The sequence below is a fragment of the Canis lupus genome, chromosome 14, assembly GCF_048164855.1.
Source record: "Canis lupus baileyi chromosome 14, mCanLup2.hap1, whole genome shotgun sequence".
NCBI classification, from domain to species: Eukaryota; Metazoa; Chordata; class Mammalia; order Carnivora; family Canidae; genus Canis; species Canis lupus.
The window spans coordinates 63,754,686-63,777,077 of NC_132851.1; the positions used below are offsets into that span (position 1 = coordinate 63,754,686).

The 22,392-nt window shown below is 35.7% G+C and overlaps 1 protein-coding gene across 4 annotated transcripts in view; it reads right to left on the reverse strand.

Annotated features, from left to right (window-relative positions):
* The window catches only part of ADAMTS3 (ADAM metallopeptidase with thrombospondin type 1 motif 3), a 260,554-nt gene that overhangs the window by 184,030 nt on the left and 54,132 nt on the right, over positions 1–22,392 (reverse strand). Inside the window, exon 2 of one of the 4 annotated variants that reach the window (XM_072775381.1) lies at positions 20,522–20,564. The exons of the other annotated variants lie outside the window; for them this stretch is intronic. The gene's annotated coding sequence lies outside the window, so the exon portion shown is untranslated. The remainder of the gene's footprint in view (positions 1–20,521; positions 20,565–22,392) is intronic. 4 annotated transcript variants of the gene reach the window in all.

Below are 22,392 nucleotides of genomic sequence, written 5' to 3' on the forward strand. Positions count from 1 at the left end.
TAACACATTTTTCACACTATTCCAGGATTTTCTAAGACACCCTAAAGACTTCTCCATGATCCCCAGGTTAAGATCTTCTAAAGTAAATAGTGATTATGATTTTGAATAAGTACTTTAGCGGCACCTCCAGATATCAGAAAGGGTTTCTACTGGAGGTGCTACACCATTTTAAGTAAGAGTAGAACTCAAAGTAACAAGAACCTTGAAACAGCTCTTCAATAATCTATTGAAAGCTGTGACCACAAGTGAAGTAATTTTATCAAGTTCACTTTGTTTACTGCCCATAGGACATCAATTGTCAAAAACTTCCTATGTAGAACATAGGAAGTGTTAATGAAAAATGCTAATAGAAAGCAATTTTGTATATAAAACATTTTTTGAGTTTTCAAGGTGCATACCATAAACGATTAAATGCAAAAACTCCTATTAGATGTATTAGACATGTGCTAAACCAAAATCAATTTTATTCTGATTAAGTTTGCAGTTAGGGGAAGGAGGCCTAGGATTAGGTAACAGACTGAAACCAGGAAGTAGAAACTGGTGATGATTTACTCTGTGCAGAGATACTGGAGAATGGCTTTCCTAGTGTGTAACAATACCTGGTCATCAAGAATATTTTGGATAAAATTTTAAAATTTATTTACTTAATATTTCAACTCTGAAATGGTCATACAAATCCACCTGATCAGAAAGTAAGAGACTTTAAAAAAGAAATCCTTAGGGATAAGTATAAAATTGTCAAAACCAATATGTTTAGCATAGCGTCATGATTAAGAGCCTAGGGTTTTAAACCTGGACAGACCCAAATCTGAACACTTCGTCTACTTGTAGGGAAAGTTTCACTTAACTTCTAAAAACCTCAGTTTCACCATCTGTGAAAACAGAATAATGATAAGATTAAATGAGAAAATGTATAAGAAATCCAGTGCCTTGTGCATATAAAAATCTCCAACTATACTTAATATTACTAACAGCTATCATCCTATTATCAATAAGGACACTATTATCATAGAGTTATATTATAAATATATATTATATATATAATATATATAATTATATATTATTATCAGAGTTATAATATCAGTTATATTATCAGTTATATTATCAGTCAATTATAAATTATCAGATTTTAATATTTCACATTTTTAAACAGAACCAGAAATAGTTAAGTGTTAAAAGTGTTTCCTTTTTTAAAAAAACTGGTCATTAGCTGATTTTTAACCAGATTCAGTCATCTTAAATAGTCACAGATTTCTTTTTCTGTTTATTGGAGCTGGTCAAGATGAATTTTTAAGCTATCTTGCTCCTCTGTAGAGGAACAGAGCTGAGGAGGGGATGATAAGTATGTAACATATATCATATGAGTATATATGTATTTTTTTTAATTTGAGGCAATTTCAAAAGCCGCTAGAACTTCAAAAAAATGAAAGGAAAAAAAACAGGCTTTAAGAATGTTAAAGTTTTAGATGTCCCCACATGAAGATTAAAAAAAAATAAAGCTTACAATAATAATTAATAAGTGTCCAAGCTCAAAGGCTTACCAATTCTTTTTTTAAAAGATTCATAATTAATAAAAAAATAATATATTAATAAAATCCATAAACATGCTACAACCATACAAAAAACAGGCCTAAAGCTGGAAAAAAAAAAGTTGTTATCTATATCTAATTTGAAAAATACTTTTAGCTATCATGTCAGGAAGAAGAATTTGACACAACTTATACTGGGTAGGGTAAAAAAAAAAAAATCTTATTTATTTTATAAGACCAAAGGAATATTTAAACATTGAAGGCCTCAATACAAAATAATATCAATCCTTCACAAATCAAGAGATATAAAAATGTTCACAATCTCTAACTGATGTCTCCCTGTGGTAATTCATTATAAGGCCATAAGTCAAAAGCATCATGAAGCCGTGGGTGTTCAGATGTATAGTCAGCACATCGTTACCTGTAATATCAATAACCAAAAAGAAGCTAAATGGTAATAAAGCAAAGGTTAAATCGATTTGGAATATTTAATTAACATCAACAAACATGAGTTGAATGTGTTCTATATGCCAGGCACATCACTAACACATGATAGACTTGATCCCAACACAGTCTAATTCTCACACATGAATTTGATGAAATATAATGAGTGGTATCTGGAAGATTGTAAAAACAGGTAAATCTTCATGACAAAAGTTAACATACAAAAACATGAAAAAGAAAATATGAAATACAATTGTTTGTATATATAACATAATATAAAAAGTTGACAGAGTGGAAAGAAATACAATCATGAGAAAAATAATTAGTAGTTAATTATAGGGTGTTCACTAACCCATTATCACCAATCTTAATTTGACAGGCTATTTGTCATGCCATCTGTTATGCAGTAAATGTCATCTTTAAACCTTTTTTTTAGTGGACAGGAGATATTTTCTTCCGTCAGTTCCATCTGTTTGCAGCGTCCCATGAAATTGACAAACCTACCCCTTCTAAAGGAGAGCCTGGTCAGCAAGAGAATTTTAAATATATTCTTAGGACAAATGATAAAAGTTCCAGGCTCATACTCTTTTAACATCTGTATTGAAACGAATCTAATTTGTCTGCTCAATCCTTCAATCATAGAATGAAACGTTTTCTTATTCCCCGATCTTTGGCTGACCTAATGATTTCATTTACTTGGACTAAGTGATGCGTTTGCTACATGCAATCCAGTTTTCACCTAACATTTTATTAAAAGGACTAAAACATTTCACCTATACAGATTGATGGACTTCCCTGTCCTGATTTAACTAGCCACATGTCGAAGGATATTATCTGGAAAACCATCATTATTTCCTTTCTTTATTTTATCCTTTATTGCTCCTTTCCTTTTCTTACTTATGTGGCCATTTAATACGCATTCATCATGCACTTGCTATATCCTGGATACTCTTCTGAGCACCGAGGGTTAAGCAGTGAATAAGAAAAAAAATCTCGGGATCCCTGGGTGGCACAGCGGTTTGGCGCCTGCCTTTGGCCCAGGGCGCGATCCTGGAGACCCGGGATCGAATCCCACATCAGGCTCCCGGTGCATGGAGCCTGCTTCTCCCTCTGCCTCTCTCTCTCTCTCTCTCTCTCTCTGTGACTATCATAAATAAATAAAAATTAAAAAAAAAAAAAGAAAAAGAAAAAAAATCCCTGTCTTCATAGAACTCACATTGCAGTTGAGGAGATATAAGATAAAAATAAAAAAATAATTTCAGATCATAATAACTACTATGAAGAAATAACACAGGTGAGTGGTCAAAGAGAGCCAGGGAAGGGGACTTGCTGGTTTGATTCTTTGGAGAAGCAACCCTGGAGCAGCAGCCTGAACGAAGTGAGGGATTAATACAGTCACCAACCTTACAGGACTGTCAACACCTGTAACAACTTAAGCAATCTTATACATTCCTCTTGAGAAACATAAACCAGAGAGATGATTTATACTTGTTTCCTTTCTGTGCTGTTAATTCTAAAAAGTCTAGTCATAGCCCATGGCCTCTGGAACAATGTATAATCACGATGACCGACAGCCAAAGGGTAGCTAATCCCAAGCACACCAAACAAACACGAGCACATTTTACAGTATACTCGGTCCCTAGCTCTGAAATGTCCAAATTCCCATAAAGCCAAATGCCTTCATAGTTTTGGCATGTTACTTATGCTTGAGTGTTTATACCAAATGGAAAATATATTTTAATTACTTGAAGAAAAAAAATTTTTTTATCTAGACCAAAGAAAGAATAAGACAAAAGCCACAATGAAGAGCAGGGTTAATTATTCTAATGAAGTACCTTCCCACAGGTCCCCAAATCTCTAACTACACGACAGAGTGTCCATTCTCCATTCTCTACCCTGCCATTAACCAAATAGAAGCCTCACTGAAAAGGATCAAGAGCTCTGTGTTTCATCAATTTAACATCCCAGCATTAGCACCAGCCAAGCAGACACAGCCCAGCTGCCAAGACAAACAAATGGGGTTTGGCAGAAGGGGGGCTGGTTGCTGGAGACAGCCCTCCAGTCTAAACTTCTTAAGGAGTCGGTATAAACGTGCTTTTATTGAAAAGGTGCTGCTCCATCTAAAAAGCACAGATTCAGTTCAAACACTGCCACCTTTCACGGGTTATGTTGGCTTAAGGTGTGTGCAGCTCAATGACTGAGCATAACCTGCGTCACTGCTACCTGTTGCTCGCTTTTTTAATCCCCAAGCCAAAACTTTTGGAGCCACACTGAACACTGGCTGTTTTATCAAAAAGAAAATAAGAGGGAAGAAGGATGCTAGACCACAGAGCCTTTCCCTGCCTCCACCCCAACCTCATCCAAATAGAGAGTAACCGTGGGTGAATAAATGATTATAGGTCCCCTCTGTTTCTCTGGCCTGGAGGACAGATTTAAATTTAGTATGAGCTATCACCCCTTCATTCCTCTTCTTCAGTTTCTCAGCAACCAAACATTTCTGAAAGGTTAAGCTTCTTGGGAATGGTGGTGGTGGGGAGGGGTTACAGGAGGTGGTGTTCAGTTTTGAAATCTAAAAAACCTGAAAATATTCTACAGAAAATTCTAAGTTTTGAAGCATCATTTTTCTTGAAATGTCATTTTTTTTAACCTACCATTGACAGACATTTATTAAACACCTACTTACTCTTGTGCTGAACTCTAGGTAAGGTGCTGGGGATACAAAAGGGATTATGGCCTCGCTCTCCTCAAGGATCTAGCGATCTAATTCAGTCAAATACTTTTGGCAACAACTAAAAATAAAAATTACAGCATCCTGAAAGTTTGAGAGATTTGGGTTCCCAAGAATGCGCAAAAAGAATCTCTATAAAGTAATGTACCGGAATTCCATGAGCCAGTTTGGAAAGGCAGTCTCATTACTTAATGTTCAAACTGCATAACCTTCATCCTAGAAGTTTTAGACATTCATTTAAACCGCGTGTCACCAAAAGAACATTCAACTATTCACAATAATAATGAACCACCCTCACAGGAGTGGCAGGAGTATTTCATTCATCCACCCTCTAAGTATTGGGCTTCCAGATGTACCAAGCACTACCTTCAGATATATACTTCCCACTACGCTGGGAATATGATGGTAAATAAGACACGAACCGCCCCCACCCTCATCAAGTTTATAACCCAGGTGGAGAGACAGAATACTATTAAGTAAATCAATGAACAATGTTGCTCAGGCAGGGACAATTTTGATGATAAAAATTAGCCTGAGTCCTGGGAAGATTTGGGGTGAAGAGGCAAGTACTGGGAACACTGTTTTAAGAGAGGGTCGTCTAGGGAAGCTTTTCTGCAGAAACAGTACTTGAGCAAAGATCTGAAGGAACAACAGGAGCCAACCGTGTAGAAGGAGTGGCTGGCAGAGGGAGCAGCAAGAGAAAGAAATGAGCTTAATGAGTTCCAGGAAGAAAGAGAAGGCCAATGTGGCTGGAATGTAGTTACCCAGGGCGGAGTGTCAAGACTAGGGTTAGTCTCAGCCAAGGTCCAGATCATGGAAGGCCTCGTGAACCACAGAAAGGAGTTTGGATTTTATTCTGATGATGATGGGAGTCTATGGGGGTGGAAAGGTTGAACAGCAGGGGGCAGGGGGCAGCATGATCTGATTTACTTGTTTTTAAAAGCCAGTCTGGCTGCCTTCATTTATCCAAATATTTGTTAAGCATTTACTATATTCTAGATCCTGGAAATAGAGGAATGAACAAAAAAAAGGCAAAATCTCTACTTTCATAAAGTTTAGACATGGAGATTTGGGGGCGATTAACACAAAGCAAAGAAGTAAGTTTAATATGTCCAGTGATGAAGAATTCTACGGAGAAAAAGAGAATGAAGAGGGAGAGCAGGAAAATGGAAAGTGCTATCTCAGATGGGAGGGTTGGATCACTCCGATAGTGACAGAGATCAGGGAAAAAGCATTCCAGGCAGGCAATTGGTCCAAAGGTCCAAAAAAGGAGCATGCTTAGCTTGTGGCTGGTGATATGACCCTGGGGAGGATGTAGAAGGAGAGGTTAGAGAGGTAGCCTGTGGCAGTCATTGCTGCCTTGTAGGCCATAGTAGTTTAGATTAAATTCTGAATGACAACAAAGACCACTGGATAGTTGTGATCAGAGGAGTGATGATCTGATTGCACTGACTACTGGGTGGAGAAAAGAGGATAGGGACAAGAACAGGCTAACAGGATTTCCTGTTAGAGCAGAGGCGAGTTGAGTGGCTTAGACAGGAGGATATGGTCAGATTCTGCATATATTCTGAAGGCAAATCCAAAAGAATTTGCTGATGGACAGGATGTAAGGGTGAGAAAAAAATGAGAGCCTTGAAGGATGATTCTAACATTTTTGTCCTCGCCATGATGCTTTTTCTAGTTAGCCTCCTACCTCTCTGAATGCATCTTCATAGAGACACAGAAGACGCTCCATTTAAGTGGGTTCCATTTAATCTAGTGTTATTTGCCCAAGTTCTACCCTTGGCCATCATCTCTTCTCTGTCTATATACTCCTCCTGACCATTTATATTTATACTCATCACTTCAACCATAGCTGTATGATGATTCCCAAGTAATAGAGTGAGAAAAGGTTGTACTTTAGGGTTGGATAGACCTAGACTCAATTCCAAGTTCCATCACTTCCAGTTATAATCTTAGGTCAGATATGTGACCCCTCTGAATCTGCTTTCTCATCTTTCAATGATAGGTGGTAATACCTCAAGGGGAGACTGAGACAATTAAGTACATTAAAAACCTTACTGTATCCCTGGCACACTGGAAGCACTCAAACATTATTTTAAGGTTATGTTTTCTTGTGTTTTAATCTCTATCTCCAGCTCAAAGCCCCTTCCAAAGAGCTTACTCCTCTCCTTTATTTTCCATACAGTCACCCAAACCTGAAGCCTGAGTCACCCCTAGGCTCCTTTGGCCTCTTCTTACACAGTCTTATCTCAGACTATACTACTTCTCACTGAATCTACTGCAATATCTTCTGACTTCTCCCCAGTGTGATACCAAGAACTGTCCTAAAAATACAAAATCACGTCACTCCTTATAGAAAAGTTATGAATAGCTTCCTATCATTTAGACAAGATTTAAACATAAAAAAGTGGTCTCAAGAAACACTGGTGTCAGCCCCATTGTAGATCTCCAACTTATTCCCCTGCATTATTCCATTTTCACTCTATATTTTTATAATTTAAAAGAGTCAAACAATCCTAAAATTTGTATGGAATCACAAAAGACTCTGAATAGCCAAAGCAGTCTTGAAAAAGAAAAGTACACCTGGAGGCATTACAATTACAGACTTCAAGTTACATTATAAATCTCTAGTGATCAAGACAGTGTGGCTGACACAAAAACAGACATAGATGAATGGAACAAAATAGAGAACCCAGAAATGAACCCATAACTGTAAGGTCAACTGATCTTTATCAAAGCAGGAAAGAATATTCAATGGAAAAAAGACAGTCTCTTCAACAAATGGTGTTGGGAAAACTGGACAGCAACATGCAAAAGAAAGAAACTAGACCACTTTCTCACACCAAACACAAGAATAAATCCTGGAAGAAAAAAAAAATTCCAAACAGATGAAAGACCTAGATGTAAGACAGGAAACCACCAAAATCCTAGAGGAGAACACAGCAGTAACCCCTCTGACATCAACTGTAGCAATTTGTTAGATAGGTCTCTTGAGGCAAGGGAAACAAAAGCAAAAATGAACTACTGGGACTTCATCAAAACAAGGGTTCTGCACAGTGAAGGAAACAATCCATAAAACTAAAAGGCAACTTTGGAATGGGAGAAGACATTTATAAATGATATGTCTGTCAAAAGGTTAGCATCCAAAATACACAAAGAACTTCTCAAACTCAACACCCTAAAAATAAATAGTCCAGTTAAATGGGCAGAAGACATGAATGGACATTTTTATAAAGACAACATCCAGAAGGCTAACAGACACATGAAAAGATGCTCAACATCACTCAACATCAGGGAAATAGAAATCAAAACTACAATGATCACACCAGTCAGAATGGCTCAAATTAACAACACAGGAAACAACAGAAGTTGGCAAGGATGTGGAGAAAGGGAATGCAAGTTGGTATGGCCACTTTGGAAAACAGTGTGGAGGTTTCTCAAAAAGCTAAAAATAGAACTCCCCTATGACCCAGCAATTGCACTACTAGGTACTTACCCAAAGAATATAAAAATACTAATTCAAAGGATACATGACCCTCAATGTTTATAGCAATATTATCTACAATAGCCAATATAGAGAAAGAGCCCAAATGTCCATTGACGAATGGATAAAGATGTGGTATATATACTATGGGTTATTATTTCTCAACCATAAAAAAAAGAATGAAATCTTGCCATTTGCAATGACATGGATAGAGCTAGAGAATATTATACTAAGAGAAATAAGTCAGAGAAAGATAAATACCATATGATTTCACTCATGGAATTTAAGAACAAAACATGAAAACATGAACATATTAAAAGAGAGAGAGAGAGATGGAGATTGAGAGAGGCAAACCAGGAAACAGACTCTTAATTATAGAGAACAAACTAAGGGTTTCTGGAGGGGAGATGGGCGGAGTGGGGTTACATGGGGGATGGATTAAGGAAGGCTCTAGTAGTGATGAACATTGGGTGTTGTAAAATTATTAAACAAAAAATCAAAACGTAAAGAAAAAAAAAGTCACACTGTCCTCTTCCACCGTGGTACATCCCATGCTATTTCTTCTGCTTAAAATATGTTCCTTCTTCCTAGCTCCCCAAATTCTACACCTATTAGCCCTTTAAGTCCAAGCCTTACCTCCTCTGAAGCATATCCATGCACTATATCCCAGTTAAGCTTGGTAACCCTTTGGGTGATGCCACAGTAGCAAGTGGGCATCACTTTACTACTGCCCTTACTACCTCTCATTGGAATGGTTTGCTCTCTTGTCCAGTGCCCCCACTAGACTACCATCCTTGAAGACAGGACAGCTAAGGATTCATCTTTGTATCCTCAATGCCTACCACAACACAGTAACCCTATAGTCCAATTACATATTAATGTTCAAAAAGATTAAGACATATCCCAACATCACATGACCTGTATTACCAGAGCAAATGAGATTATGAACCTTGGCCCATTGGCTCCAACAGCCATAACTTCTCAAAATTAGAATCATGTAAAGATATATTACTTTAGTAAATCTTCAAAGATTTTCAAAATTTGAAAAAAATCTACATAGATCTCAAGAAAAGTCTTCATTGTATCTATAGTCAAATGATAACTATTGTCAACCCTCTCATTTACAAACTAGAACTCAACAACAACAAAATATGCATGATATACAGAGTAAGAATTTGGCTGGCAAAGTTTCACAATTATCCTGGTTATGATGCTTATGGAATTTCTAATTATTTTCACAGTAATCATCACCCAGAGTTTATAGGAGTCTTGAAGAACAATAAATCAGGACAATAGCCAAAAATTCTTTTCAAATAAAAATATTTTAGTGGCAGACGTTATGTAATTTTTTCACAGTTCACAGTTTTCATTTTTTAAAGTGCTTCATAATTTTACCATAAATTACCCACATGGCAATTACATAAATAAGGAACTAGATATATTATTTATTTTAAGGGACCCTCCATGCCTAGCCATATGTAAATGATACATCTGAAATTAAAATGCTAATTAATAAAAACATTATCTAAACACAGAAAGTTATGTAATACTTTTCTTTAAGGTTTAAATAATGTCTTAGGAAAATCGTATCACTTCTTTCAGACACCACAGCATTAAACAGATCATAACAATGTTAAATTAAGAAGCTTAAATTTCATATGTATTAAAATAAAAAAGCAAACAAACTTGAGACTAGAATTTGAATCTTCCTGGCTTGGTTTACTGCTAATTTTGCCAATCCACTTGACGTGATCCTCCCCTCTTCAAATGCCAGTCACAGTTTTGAGTTAAACTACACATCATTTATTTTTTGTATTTAGGGAGTAAAAGCAATCTGCTAGATTTTGGTAAGAAGATAGCATAGCATCTTTCCTCCTAGGAATAATCATTAGATAAATGTTTAGCGGTTTCCATGTATAATTTCCTACAGGACATACAAATAAATCCTATCGATCATTCAATCATTATCTACCTAACAAATTAGCACTCTTGCCCCCCCTAGTGGAGGAATGAATACAAAATTGTGTTTGTTTTACTCAGGAAGGTAAAAATTAAGCCTGAAGTGTATGTATGTATATTTAGAAATATGCTTATAAGGCAGATATACTAACAATGGACCAGTCAACAGTGAAGTCCAACGGGCTTATGAATACTTATATGAAGATCGCCATACTGGAGTGAAAAGGCGATGGTTTGAATTCCAAGTGCAACCTACAGGAGCAACGTAGTCTCAGGCTAGTTTTTTAACACCTGAGGCTCCTCTTCACCATCTCCAAAATGAGGCTGATAATAGTGACTTCATAAATTTGTTATGAGAACTGAAAAGCAATATATGTGAAGTGCCTTGCACAGTGCCTGACACACACACAGCAGACCTTTAATAAAATCCACTTCCTTCCCTTCTTGCAGCATCACCCCTCACATCTCAATGGCTGCCATCCACAGGTCTCTCGGCCTGCCCCTCCCAAGCATTCTCCCTGCGGGCTGTCTTTTCTGAGATACTCTTGCTTGGAGACTTCTAATTTGTGTATAAGATGAGAAGGGCAAGTTGGGAAGGGCTCATGCTCTATATCATTTTAGTCCATGCAGAAGATACTGGTTCTCTTGCTGGTTTCACTCTGATCATTCATATTCTAGCCTTTTCAGCATATCCCCTGACTTATTTTATAGACAAAATGGATTAGCTACACTGTCTTGGTTTCTGACTTTGTTTGCTACATTTTCTCATGGGTATAATTAATTACCAAGCCTGTTTGTTTAGAAATTCCTCTACATTTCAAATTAAATAATAATACTAATAATTGTTTAACAATATACCTATTCTCTTATATATCCACAACTTAGAGCAGTGGTTCTCAAAGGCTGGTCCATGAACCCCTGGAGATCCGGAGACCCATTCTCTTAAAGGTGTTCTGCAAGGTCAAGACTATTCTCATTACAATATGCAGATGTTTTTGTCTTTTTTTTTTTACTGTATTGGTATTTGCACTACCAGTGCAAAAGCAATGGTGAGTGAAACTTCTGGCATCTTAGCATGAATGTAGGCAATGGCACCAAACTCCACTAATAGTCACTATATTCTTTACTACCACACACTTACAGTAATAATAATAATTTTTTAAAGCCAGCTGAACTTAACGGTGTCCTGATAAAGCAGTAAGAGTTGATTTTATTAAATATTTAGCCTTAAGTACAAAATTCTTAATAGTCTGAGACATAAACAGGAAGGGCACAACCATACCACACTTGTATTGCATACCAGAACATAAGAAATATCTCAAGGAAGATCACTTATGCAATTGTTTGAAGTGTGACCTGAACTAGCCACTTTTTTCATGGAACATAACTTTCACTTAAAATAACAACTTACATAAATTACAGTTATTCAAACTTGGATATTTGGCAAACATCTTGAAAGCGAATAAAGTGAGCCTGCCTCTTCAAGGAAAACAATGGACTGGACTTGTTGCCAATGATAAACTTGAGGCTTTCAAGTGAAAATGCGAATTTTAGAATGTTTTTATCTGCCACTGTGAGCTTGCGGCCCCCCAACACTGAAAGACTGTTTCTGAATTGATCTGTGAATATATAAATAAATATCAATATTGTAATATCTCATAACTAAGTGAACCAGTATGTTCCAAACAAAACTGCAAAATCGTGAACAGCTAAGTGATCCACTGAAAGTGCAACAAGGATTTTAATATAACAGAGTACAAAAATATTTGATATGGTTTCAGATTTCACATTGCAACTAACCTTTTAAAATGCTACCATTTGTTGAGTTATACTTAGGATAAAAGAATATCCTCAATTTTCTGAAAAGGCTATTAAAACACTTCTTTCTTTTCTAACTGCATATCTTTGTAAGAACAAATTTTCATTTATGTCAACCAAAACAGCATTTTAAAATGCAAAAGCAGATATAAAAACCTAGCAATCTTCTATTAGGACAGATACTAATAAAGAGATTTGAACAAATGAAAAGCAATGCCACTCTTCTCTCCATTTGTTTTCTGTCTTTGAAAATAAAGCTATATTTGTAAAAAGTTATTTATGTTATAGTAGCTTTATTCTTGTCATTTTAAATAAATTAATCAGTCTCTTAACATTTTCTCAGCTTTAATTTCTAATATGGCAAATGCAGATAAACACAATGTACATAAACAAAGTCTCTGAGGTTTTCAATAATTTTTCAAAGTGTAAGAGTTCCAAGATAAAATATTTGAGAACCACTGGCTAGAGAAACCAAGATTCCCCACTCACCCACTACAGAGGGCTACCAGGAGAGATCACTTTTCCCTGTAGTTTGAAGCTAGAAGGTCAAAAACTATGCAACATAAAGCAGATACTTAAAACTCCTAAAATAAATATATGGAAGACCTAGAAATGAGAACTGAGTTGCAGAAAGTGATAGTATGTCATCACATCTGGAAATCTTGGTACAGGAAAAAAATGAGATGAGGCTCGACAACATAAATGACAAAGAGAAGGAGAAATAATGGTTTTATAAATAGTCTGATATGTATGCATTCTCAATTCCATTACATGTCTTGTTTTTTGTCAAGGCCAAAATTTTATGCCCCATAGGAGAAAAGACGCCTATAAAAAACAAACTACATACTGACCATTTTTCTTCTGAAAATAAAATGTTATCCTCCATTATAGCAGAACACCTGCCAAATACAGAAAGCTCCCTCGTGAAATCTCCTTAACACGTAAAGCAATTCATTGTAGGTTTATACAGTGTGTTAAGGAAATATCAACAGTGCTCTTAAACATAAAAGCTACTCATAAGTTTCTTCTTCCATGAAAAGCAGTTTGTTTTCTTACTGTTTTCACCAAAACAGACTAATTAACCTAGTAGTTCATGTTATAAATTCCTTCCAAGTTAAGACTTTACCAACATTATCTTGTGCCTTCCCCAATATATATTTGAAGAAAGGTATTAAGATTGGATTCCATTCAAGGAGAGTATTGCTTCATTTTGCAGTTCTACCGAACCCCCCAAGGTATCACAGAAAAATCAAAGTTGTGCTACCAAGTGCTCTCCTGAGAATAACTACTGCCTCACATAAAATAGTCAAGACGAGGGGTAAGAGTAATTCTTTATTCATAAATAGTCCACACTGATAGCTGCAGAATGACTTACATGCTTCAGGAAACTGGCTAGTGATTTGTTTCATATTAAAACCTTGATCAATCTGAGGTACCACAGACTTTGTTGTAATATTTGATGATCATGAATATGGGTTAGGAAAAAATTCATCTAAAATTTAGCATAAAGTACAGCGAAACAAAATCTGTCATTTACAACAAAGGTAACTTGGTACTCCATCTCCAAACCTCTAAGAAGAATTAAATGTCACTATTAGCAAATAAATGATAAACTTATGCAGAGCCTCGCTATTCAACATGTATACTCAAAGTAACAGATCCTAGAGATCTTGTTAAAAAAGCAGATTATAGACTTCCACATTCAGGAAGATAGGGTAGACAGACTGCTACTCCACCTAGGAATTCTCTCCATGAAGTACAACTGAATACCCTAGACATTATCTACACAACAAACAAGACTGTAAAGACAGAGACGAAAGAAACTGGCTAGAGACCTCAGGATCCATGGGGAGATGTCAGGCTTTCATTTTGCCTCATATACTCCAGACTTTGAGTAGAAAAGCTGGCAAGTTGTAAAAAATAGGTACAGACAAAAAAACAAAAGCCCCAACAAGACACTGCTTCTTCAGCCAAAGGACCAGGAGAAAGTCAACCTCAGAAGACAGAAAATCTTATATAATGACAGCACTACTCCAGCCAAATACCACAGGAAAAAACTGTGGCCCCACACATACCCACACTAACACAGGCCAAGTAAAGAGCCTGGACTTCCCTTCTTTCAATGCTACGATGAGTCACCACAACATTCCAGCTGATGTGTGAGAAAAAGCCAAGTGAGGAGCTAGGACTTTCACCTCCACTAGTCAGTAACCAGCCCCTCCCCAGGCCCCTGTGTTACCAGTGGGGATCACATGGGAAGCCCAAACTCCCACCTTCTACCCAGAAGAATGAAGCATTCTTCCCTCTACCCACACAACCAAACTATATGCTGACTCAAGCTGTCTATAAACTTACTTCAAATATAACAATATATGCAAGTTGAAAGCAAAAAAAAAAAAAAAAAGCATGATGCTTAGACATGCTTATATCATGTAAGCATCAATCAAAGGAAATTAGGAGTGGCCGTATTAATATCCAATAAAGTAGACCTCAGAACAAAGAAAGTTACCAGACACAGAAAGGGATATTATATAATGATAAAATCATCAATCCATCGAGAAAATGTAGCCATTTTACATATATGCAACAAATAACGGCACTGTGGAATATGTTACGCAAAACTGATTATAATTGAAAGGAGAAATAGACAAATCCACAATTGGAGTTGCCACCTTCAATACACCTCTTGCAAGAACTGACAAAACAGCTACAATAAAATCAGCAAAGATATAATAGAACTCAACAACACCATCAACCAACAGGATTTAATCAATATTTATACAGCATTCCACCCAAGAACAGCAAAATATACATACTTTCAAGAGCCACAGGATATATACAAGATAAATCATATTCTGGTCCAAAAAAAAAAAAAAAAAAAACTCAGTGAATTTAAAATAATTGAAATCAGACTGTGTGGTGTGTTTTCTGACTACAATGAAATAAAACCATAAATAACAGGAATATCACCCAAACACTTAGAAACCAAACAATTATTATAAATAATCCATGAGTCAGGGTGCCTGAGTGGTTCAGTCGGTTTAGCATCTGCCGTGGGCTCAGGTCATGATCCCAGGATCCTGGGATCAAGCCCCAGCCCCATGTTAGGCTCTCTGCTCAGCGGGGGATCTGCTTCTCCCTCAGCCTCTGCCACTCCCCACCTCCCACACCGGCCTGTACACTCTCTCTGTCCGTCTCTCTCATTTACACTCTCTCTCTAAATCTTTAAATTAAAAAATATATATATCCATGAATCAAGGAGAAAATCTCAAGGGCAATTTAAAAAAATACATTGCACTGGGGGGAATCCCTGGGTGGCTCAGCGGTTAAGCGCCAGCCTTCAGCCCAGGGCATGATCCTGGAGTCCCAGGATCAAGTCCCATATCAGGGTCCCTGCGTGGAGCCTGCTTCTCCCTCTGCCTGTGTCTATGCCTGTCTCTCTCTGTCTCTCTAATGAATAAATAAATAAAATCTGTAAAAAAAAAAAAATACATTGAACTGAATGAATATGCAACATATCAAAATTTGTGGGACTCAGCCAAAGCAGGACAAAGAGGGAAATTTATAGCATGAAATAAACATATTAGAAAAGAGGAAAAGTCTCAAATCAATAATCTAGGCTCCTACCTAAAGAAATTAGAAAAAAGACAAGTAAAATAAGCCCAAAGCATGTAGACTGAAGGAAAAAATCAAGAGTAGAAATCCATGAAATGAACAGAGAAAAACAAGAGGAAAAATCAATGAAATAACGAGTTCGTTCTTTGAAAACATCAATGAAATTGACAAGTCTCTAGAAAGACTGAAAATGAAAAAAAGAGAAGACACAAATTACTAATATCAGAAATGGAATAAGACCCTACAGACATCAAAAGATAATAAAGGAATACAATGAACTCCATAAACATAAATTTGACAATGTACACAAAATAAACTTTCTAAAAAAACATAAATTACAAGTCATCCAATGTGAAAGACATCATTTAAGTAGTATTATAACTATTAAGGCAATTAAATTCATAACTTTAAAATACACACACACACACACCAGGAATCTATAAGGCCTAGAAAGTTTTACTGAAGAATTCCTCAAAATGGTTAAAGAGGAATTAATACCAATTTCACACAATCTCTTCCAAAAGACAAAAGAGGAACACTTCAGTTCATTTTATGAAGCTAATTACTCTGATACCAAAGCCAGACAAAGTTAAAAAATTAAAAAAAAACCTCCATATCAGTCAGCATCTTTGTGAATATTGATACAAACATTCTTAACAGAATATTAGCAAACAGGATTTAACAATATAGCAATATAAGAAATTATACAACATGAGGGATCCCTGGGTGGCTCAGCGGTTTAGTGCCTGCCTTTGGCCCATGGTGTGATCCCAGGGTCCTGGGATCGAGTCCCACATCAGACTTCCTGCATGGAGCCTGCTTCTCCCTCTGCCTGTGTCTCTGCCTCTCTCTCTGTGTGTCTCTCATGAATAAATAAATAAAACCTTTTAAAAAAATTATACAACATGAACTAAAGAGGTTTATTCCAGGGATGCAAGGCTGGTTCAATATTTGAAAATTTATCAACTACTAAAATCCTCCACATTAACAGGACAAAAAAGAAAAATCACATGATCCTATCAGTTGAGGCAAAAAATTCAACACCTATTTATGATAAAAATGATTAGAAAAATAGGAACAGAAGGGAACTTCCTCAATTTGATAAACAGTATCTTCAAAAAACCTTTAAATCACATTATACTTAATGGTAAAATATACTTAATAGTAAAATTGTAACATATTTAATGGTAATGGCTTTTCCTTTAAGATTAAGAACAAGGTGGGGCCCGGTGGCTGGCACAGCAGTTTAGCGCTGTCTTTAGCCCAGGGCCTCATCCCAGAGACCTGGGATCGAGTCCCATGTTGGGCTCCCTGAACGGAGCCTGCTTCTCCCTCTGCCTCTGTCTCTGCCTCTCTCTCTCTCTCATGAATAAATAAATAAAATCTTTTAAAAAAATTAAAAAAAGATTAAGAACAAGGCAAAGATGTCTGTTCTCAGCACTCTTATTTATTAATACAGTTCAAAAAGAGGACATAAAAGACATGCAAATTGTAAAGGAAGAAATAAAACTGCCCCTAATTCCAGATGATATGGTTGTCTATGTAGAAAAACTCAAGGAATCTATAAAAAAATTCAGAAGTAACATGTAAGTTTAGCAAGGTAACATGATACAAAATACACATGCAAAAATCAATTATATTTTTATAAAAGCAATGAATGTGTAGACACTAAAATTTAAAAAAAAAAAACATACAATACCATTTACAACCACCCACTGAGGAGGAAAAAAAAGATAAAATACTAGTAAGTGTAAATCTAAGAAAATATGTACAGGACGTGTATGCTGAAAACTACACAATACTGATGAAATAAATTTCTAAAAATCTAAATAAATGGAAAGACACACTGTGATCATAGATTGAAGATTCAACATAGTAAAGATGGCAATTTCCTACAAATTTTTATATACTTCAATATAATTCCTAACAAAATCCAAGCAACAGGGCACCTGGCTCAGTCAGTTAAGCATCAGAATCTTGATTTCCGCTCAGGTCATGATCTCATATTGGTGAGATTGAGCCCCAAATTGGGCTCTACACTCAGCAGGGAATCTGCTTGGGATTCTCTCCCTCCACTCGCCCCTTCCTCATGCACTTTCTCTCTCTCTCTCTCCCTAAATTAAATATACAAATCTTCAAAAAAAATGCAAATATACAAATCTTCAAAAAAAAATCCAAACAGCATTTTTTTTTATAGAAATAGATGTGATTACTTTAAATTCTATACAGAAAGGCAGGCTTCTGTTCCTATTTTTTTTAATTATGTGTCACAAACTATTTAAGACACAGGATCATCCTTTAAAAGATAATGAAAAAGTATATACTACCTGAAATATTAATTTTTTTATAGAGCCAATAAACAAAATTTTAAAGGGAAGAATGGTATGAGAACCTTCCTCCTCTCTCCCTCTGCAAATAAACCATTAAATACATTGAGTAACATTATACTGTCATTTTTATCATAACAATATAAACAATTTCCATCATCATCCTGAATATTACTTTATAAAGATACATACTTTAAAAGGCTTTCAAAATATTTTTCAACCCAGCATTTGAGAATAAAGCATTAAGAGTTTTGTATACAGTAACACATTCAATGTGATAAGTGTATGAATTTACAACCATACATTATATATATATATATATATATATATATATATATATATATATATATATATATATATATAAAACAAACTTGGCCAGAAGTTAAGGCTAACTACAAAGTTGTCCAAGAAATTATGCTTGTCAAAACAATTACAAAATTAAAATCACACATAATGTGGGTAGCTGAAACTATTTTGCAAAAAATAATAAAGTGGGAGAAACCTGTCTAAATAGATTAGTATGCAGACTAAAGCTCCAAAAATTTCTAGGACACAAAGTATTTTGAGTTTGTCAAGGATTTCTTAAATAAGACACCAAAAGCATAAATATAAAAGAAAATATCAATAAAACATACAGCAAGATGAAAAACTTCTGCTCTTTTGAAAAAACTAAGTAAATGAAAAGGCTATCTACAGACAGAAGAAAATGCAATATTTGTATCCAGAATATAAAATATTTCTTAAATTCAAAAAGACCTCTTTTTTTAAAACTGGCATTAAGATTTGCAGTCAAATCATATTAGAAGATATATAATGACAAGTACACTTATGGATTAAATCCTCAGCATCATCACAGTCATTACAGCAATAAAAATAATCAAAAGCTTAATGAGGGGCAGCCCCGGTGGCTTAGCGGCTTAGCACCGCCTTCTGCCCAGGGCATGATCCTGGAGACCTGGGATCGAGTCCCACGTTGGGCTCCCTGCATGGAGCCTGCTTCTCCCTCTGCCTGTTTCTCTCTCTTCTCTCTGTCTCTCTCACTCTGTGTGTGTGTGTGTATGTGTAATAAATAAATTAAAAATCTTTAAAAAAAAACTTAATGAGATATCCCTATACACTCACAAGAATAGCTAAAATTTAAAAGATTGACATTACCTAATGTTGGCAAGGATGTAGAGGAACTGGAACTCTCTTACTTTGCTATGAGCAAAGAAAAGTGGTGAAGCCAGTTCATAAAATGGTTTGGCGGTTTTTTATGATGTTAGATATACACTTATTAGATGATCCAACAATTTTATTCCTAAATATTTACTTAACTGAAAAGAAAACCTGTCTATACAAAGACTTCTACCCTAACGTCCACAGCAGCCTTATTTGTAATAGCCAAAAAATTCAAAGAATCCAAATGTCTTTTAAGTGGTGAATGGATAAACAAATTTTGATGTATCTATACAGTGGAATAGTATTCTGCAGTAAAAATACACAAATTATGGATTCAGGAATAGCCTGGCTGAATCTCAAGATGATAATTGAAAGAACCCAAACTCACACGCACAAAATATCTAGTATGATTTCATTTGTATAAAATTCTAGAAGAGGCAAAATTATAGCAAAAAAAAAAAAAAACAGGTCAGTGGTTGCTGGAGGTGGAAGAAGAGTACTGACGGTTAACATGAGGAAACATTTTCTCTATCATGACTGTGGTGATGGCTCCATGATTACATAACACTGTCAGCATTTAGTTTTAGTTTCATTTCTGTTTGTGGTAAGCCTCTCCCTCTCTCATTTCTCTTCTTCTCAGAAGAATAACAGTCCCTTAACAATGAATTCCAGGAAGCACACCCTTCATGTGTCTCCAAGGTAGACATAGAACACATTTGCTTAACCCTGATGTCAGGCACAGAACAAATTTGTTGCTAACAGTGGTTTTCAGAGAGGTTTACAATACCTAAAGCATCCACCTCACTGAACGAGAATATAATGATTTGCACAAAAGGGGAGGGGACAGGGATACCCAAATCCCATTAATACAGCATTTATCTGCCACATTCCTATTCTAAAATAACCTAGGCTCCTTCTCCCCTTCCACATCCAGTCTAAACCAATCCTATTCTCCTCCCTTAAACACACTGGAATTACAGTAATGTGTAAGAAAGAAAAGCAAAAGAATAAATATTTTTTTTAAGAATAAATCTTTAGAAACCTAACACTAAATCACTAAATTATAATGCATGTTATTATATACAAGGGTACTAGCCTTGTTTTCCCTTCTGTGTGAAATTCTTGCAGTGATGTCCTAAAAGCTATTGACATCCTTTCTAAAGAATGTACGCATATTAAAAATTATACATACATGTAATTTTTTCAATATCATTCATTAAACAAACAACTACCTTTACCTTTTCAAAACTCAAAAGACAGACCCTCTGTCCTACCAGAATACTGCCTGAGTAGGACAGGCTTAAAGCAGAAGAACAAAAGACAGATGAGTGTGTCTGAATCTCATTAAGGCACAGATGGAGTTACATTTGAGTCACTGCATCTGCTCTACATTCCTACACCAGACCAGAGATGAGTCCAGGAAAATTCAATTCCCTTGAATTTCTATACTTACCTTAGCAGAAATGAGGTGGATCTCCAAGGCTCCTCACACAAATCTGTAAGGCCCACAAATTGTATTAGGAAAAGCTAGGACTTGCTGCTGATGGTGAAGATATCACCATTCCTATCATGGCACAAAGCGTGCAAAAAGTGGTGGCGAGGGTTATTGCTATTATTCTGATTACAGCTCTGCTTGAAGGTGGGCATCTAAAAGATGCTCAAGCAACAAAAGAGAGCCGAATGGCTGCTAGAGAATCAATTTCTAAAAGTAGAAGGCCTCTCAAATTCTCTTCAGCTTGAAAAATGCTAGATTATAAATGTCATTTCCTTCCAATTCTTTCTCCTTCTTTTATCTATTTCCCACATAACAAAAATTTTTTTAAAAAACTGAGTATCTGCATGGGATTGGAATGCTCAAAGACTTCCTGAAAGTACTTTGTAAAATGTTAAGTTAGATGAAATGGGTTAAAAAGAGAAATGTAGCATGTTATACTTCTGATTATTTCTGCAGCCACCAGGTTTTCATTAAGCCTCAGGCATGCGGGTTTGTGATTATTTTCATGACAACAAACACTAAAACCGGGGAACAAGATCTGTAGTTTAAAGAAATGCAGTCTTCTAGAATTTCTCCACATCATCCAATACACTGCTGTTGCAGATTTTGTTTCCAAATCTGTTATTCTATTCCTTGAACCTCTACAGATATGTTGATTACAGTAATTCTTTCACAAAGGGCTTACACTAAAAATTTTCTGTAGTTTAGAGTCCCTTATCAAGTAGTGATTTCAGATCTGATATAAATCTTAAAAACTTGAGCAGATCAGGGATTATAGATAATAAATCAATTTTATGTGTATTCTATTATGAAATATTAGTACCTTTTTGCCTGAATCACCTTCAAACATAATTATTTGTGTTCTGGTTTATTGATTTTGTTAAAGATCATTGGGGAAATATGTTCACAATAAAATCATTCAAGGAATATCTTTCTGCTAATTCTCTTCCTTACTTTCCCTTTTTTAAGTTACTCTAATATTTAACCTCTAATTTTTCTTTTCTTTTCTCTCTGGAGATATATTTGCTAATTCTGACCAAATTTACACTTTTTAATATTTTCTAAAATTCTAACAGAAGCAACAACTATATATCTACCTTCATGAAAGCACTGTATATGTAAGAGATTTACACGCTATCTAATTTAAGCCAGATGAAAAACACCCTAGAGTAAATATTATTTCTACTTTATAACTGAGGAAACTATGACCTACAGAAATCAATTAAATTTTCCCAATGTAACAAAGTTTCTAGATGGCAAAGCCAGGCTTTACCCAGTTCTAATTTACCTCAAAACGTAATACTTACCTTCATCATCATGGTAGGTATTGAAACCTACCAAGTTAAACTACCACATTTTGATATTCATACACTCTACTTATATATCTGCTTAGTCCAGTACAGAGATGCCTATCTAGCTACCATTTGTAAATAATATGTTTTGAATTCACATGTTCTATGTCTATTTCATAAAGACAACTAACAATCTAGCTCTCCAACAAGTCTCTGCAGCATGAACCTCTTCTAATACTAATCTGTAGCCTCTTCTAGTACTAATAAACACAGGGCTTTGGGCATGTATTTTTTTAGAGAGCATCAAGAGGACCAAAGTGAAGAAAAACTAAATTTTCAAATAGGCAGATATCTGATACCAAAAGGCTGAATCAAAAGTAGGAGGGAAAAAAGTCTCTTTTCTGAAATACCAGATGGAAGAAAGAGTTTAAGAACAAAGAGTGTCAAGTTCATAATTTGAGGGAAGAATCTAGGCATCTGATGGTCGATGTGCTGCTTAGAATTGCTGGTGTGCCAGCTTGGATGGAATGCTTTGCC